Consider the following 3,945-nt stretch of genomic DNA (forward strand, 5'->3'; position numbering starts at 1 on the left):
TTTTTGTTTGTTTGTTTGTTTGTATGTGTGCATGTCACCATAAATTGACACCACACCAAATAAAGGAAGGGGGTTAAGGAGGATGTAAAGACCAAAGAGAGAAAACACTAACCAGACCTCCGCTGGATGAGTGCAAAGAGAACTGGGACCCTGGGGAAGCTTTTTTCCATCCAAATTCTAGTGAGGACCAATGGTCACTGCCAACGAGAAATGAATAGTAAGTGGCTGTTGTACTGGAATTCTGGGGAGACTTATGGTCACTTAGACTCCAGAGAACACCACAAATTTGTAGCAAGCAGAAATCTTTGATGATGGCCTGTTTGACTACTCCCAGTGAGTAAATAATAATAATAATAATAATAATAATAATAATAATAATAATAATAATAATAATAATAATAATATAAATTCTTTGATGGAGCCCTTCTGACGCACGTCCATGACAGAGGTTGGTATTTTAGACTCTCTCTCTCTCTCTCTCTCTCTCTCTCTCTCTCTCTCTCTCTCTCTCTCTCTCTCTCTCTCTCTAAAAGAAATCGGAATCGACGTGAAGACTGAGATTATGCAATAAATGGTAATGCTAAAAACAGTTACAATTTTAAGAAAAATCCTCGAGTGCAGAAACTTTTCTAATTGACTGACAAATACTAGCCGGGCATATAGAAACTGCAACCAAGAGAGCTGATGCATCAAAATTGTAAATTGCCTATCCCAATCCACAAAAAAAAAATTTTAATCTGATCCCCATCTGGCATCAATTGTGATGGATGGCTCTCGTCTGGGTGAGGCCCCGTGTTTTGACAAGCTTCTGGGTTTGACCTTTACTCCTGATCTGAAATGGAACACGTACATCAAGTCTGTTGCCAAGGTCGCTGGAAAGATGGTGGGATCCTTCTACCGCTCCAGAAGATATCTCACTACTGATCCAATTCTCTATCTATATAAAAGCCAAGTACGTCCAAGGATGGAATACGGTTGCCATATCTGGGCAGGAGCTGCTAAAAACAGCCTATCTTGCCTTGACAGAGTACAAAATAGACTTCGTGGCTTAGTGAGGGATGCCCTTTTCTCTACCCTGCAACCTCTCTCCCACAGAAGAGACATTGCGAGCCTATCCTTGTTTTATCGTTATTTCCATGGCAGGTGCTCGTCTGAACTCCAATCTTTGGTCCCCCCTCGCCAATCTTTCACGAAAAACACCCGTCTAGCTGAATCCGCTGTGAAAAATTTTCCCCACTCTTTATCCGTGCCTAAATCAAAACGCGGATTCCATGAACAAAGCTTCTTTCTTAGAACTGCACGCCTGTGGAACTCTGTTCCGTCTGCCTGCTTCCCACCGGATTACAACTTGGATGTGTTCAAGTCCAGTGTTAACAAATTCCTAATGAACCGCCCCCTTAAGTAAACACTTCATCAAATCTCCACACTAACGTAATGTACTTGCAACCCTTATCCCTGAGTGGCTTCCGGGCCTTGATAAGTGGTGATCACTGTGTAAAAAAAAAAAAATAAATAAATAAAAAACTGGTGACAGCAAGACTGGCACCACACCAAAGAGGGTCAGAGAGAATAGAAAGACCGAGGAGGGAAAGCACTAATGATACCTCTACTGAATATCAAAAACTGAAGAGCCATTGATCAAAACAATAAGGTATTGTAAAAAGGCTGACTGGAAAGCCATCAGAGATCTCATCAGAGATTCTCCGTGAGGAAATATCTTTTCTCTTTCCGCTGTACAGTACGCAAATGAGACTAAATGGTTCCAAACGGCAATTGAAGCACATATTCCCACACAGAAATTCTATAGCAAGCCCCACTCTTCCCAAAGGTTTATTCTACTTGTGCAGCTGCTATTGGTCAAAGGCAGCATGCGTACCGAAGATTTAACCGACGTAAATCCAGTTCAAAGAGACAGAAGTTTATAGAAGCTAGTAGTAATTGTGAGAGAGAAATAACGACAGCTAAGAGAGAATATACCGAAACAACCAGAAAACGCATCGAAGCACAAAAATTACAAACTTGCGAGTTTTGGAACATCTGCAACAGTGTAGCAAATAATAGGCAGTCAACAAGTCTCTCACTATCCAGTAACCATGAGGTTGTTTGCACGGCAACCGAGAAGGCTAAGATGCTTTCCAGTCGGTTTGCCTTCAACTCCACATTGGACCCGGCACTTCCTCCCTGACTTTTCTTTGTGGACCGACGCAACAGTAGAGGATCTAAAAGTCACCCCTTTTCATAAAAAATCTTGACACATCAAAAGCGTATTGACTCGATCTCATCCCGGCTGTGCTATTACAAAAACAATTGCTCCGTCAAGATTGCTCCAGTTCTCTGCAAACTTTACAACAAATGCCTTAATAAATCTTGCTTTCCTGACTGCTGAAAACTGCTTTTGTGGTGCCTGTGTTCAATAATTCTGGCCAAAGAACTGGCCCATAAAATTATCGACCCATTAGCCTCTTCCGTTTTTCAACAAAATATGTGAGTCCTTAATTAACCTAGCTCTAGTCCATCACCTTACACCTACTAAACTTCTGACTTATTAACTATATGTATTTAGACAAGCCCGTTCTAAAGCAAATATCCTAACTGTAATTTCTAAACGTATATACCATACGCTGGGCAAAGCAGGGGAAGGTAGAGCAGTAACCCTAGATATATCTAAGGTATGTATGGCACGATGGCCTTCTCGGGAAAATCAGATAATACGGGATCATTGGACGAATACTTAACATAATTAAATCCTTCCTAAGTAAGAGAAGAACCCAGGTTGTCCTCGACAATCGTACATCTAAACAATATGAAATAAATGCGGGAGTACCTCAGAGGTCTATTCTTGGACCTTTATTATTCTTGATATTCATAAATGATCTCCCTGATAAAATAGTCCCGGAGATGTATATATTTGCTGATGACACTACGCTGTACAACAGGCACGAGGGGAAACAAATGAACACATATATAAGGAAATGGCAAAAACACTAGAGGAAGATGTCCAAGCTGTAGTGGAATGGGGACATAAACGGATGGTCACATTCAATGCTGCCAAGACTAGGCTTGTTTCCTTCAATAATTACAAGAAACCTTTTCTACCACCAATAGCAATGGTTAAAGATACATTACCTGAAAGTACTTCTTTTATACTCCTCGCCCTAACGTTCACACGGAACATGAGTTGGAACAGATACATTGAGAGCATTGCTAAGGCCGCTGCGAATAATGTGGGCTCTCTCTACCGTGCTAGAAAGCTACTTACACCTGAAAGTATCGTGTACCTCTATAAGGTCACCATCCGTCTATGTATGGAGTATTGTTGTCCTATTTTGGGCTGGTGCATCTGCTGCTAGTCTCTCACTTCTGGACAGGGTTCAAAAGAGAGTCACCAACCTAATAGGTCCTAAACTGTCATCTAAACTTCAACCTTTGTTTCATCAACGAAATGTTGCGTCTCTCTTCCAGTTTAACAAGTACTTTAATGTTGAATGCTCCGACGAGCTACAAGCCCTTGTACATCCTCCAGTGAATACCCCCAACAAACCCGACAAGAAGCAAAATCCCACCCCTTCACAGTAGAGATCCCTAGATGTAAAAAAGCCTCCTACTCCAATATTTTCTTCGCCAGAACTGCTAGACTTTGGAACTCCCTTCCGGGATTCTGCTTTCCCAACTGTACTGACATGCAGAAGTTCAAGTGTAATATGAACAAACATCTTGCTGCTCAACTCCCTATATAGTATCCCTGCAAGTTATGTCCCTGGTAGTAGCCCCTACAACGAAGTGACAACTGTGCCTTGTTTAGGGTGAAAATGGAATAAAATTCTTCTTTTTTTTTTTTAATTAGTGCGACAAGGACAGGAACCTTGGGGAGGTGCATTGCCACTCAAATTCCAATGAAGAGCAATGGTCATTGGTAAGCGACTGTTACGATAACACTTCGAAAGA

Source organism: Euprymna scolopes, chromosome 32 (genome assembly GCF_053919585.1).
Source record: "Euprymna scolopes isolate OS-2025 chromosome 32, ASM5391958v1, whole genome shotgun sequence".
Taxonomy (NCBI): domain Eukaryota; kingdom Metazoa; phylum Mollusca; class Cephalopoda; order Sepiida; family Sepiolidae; genus Euprymna; species Euprymna scolopes.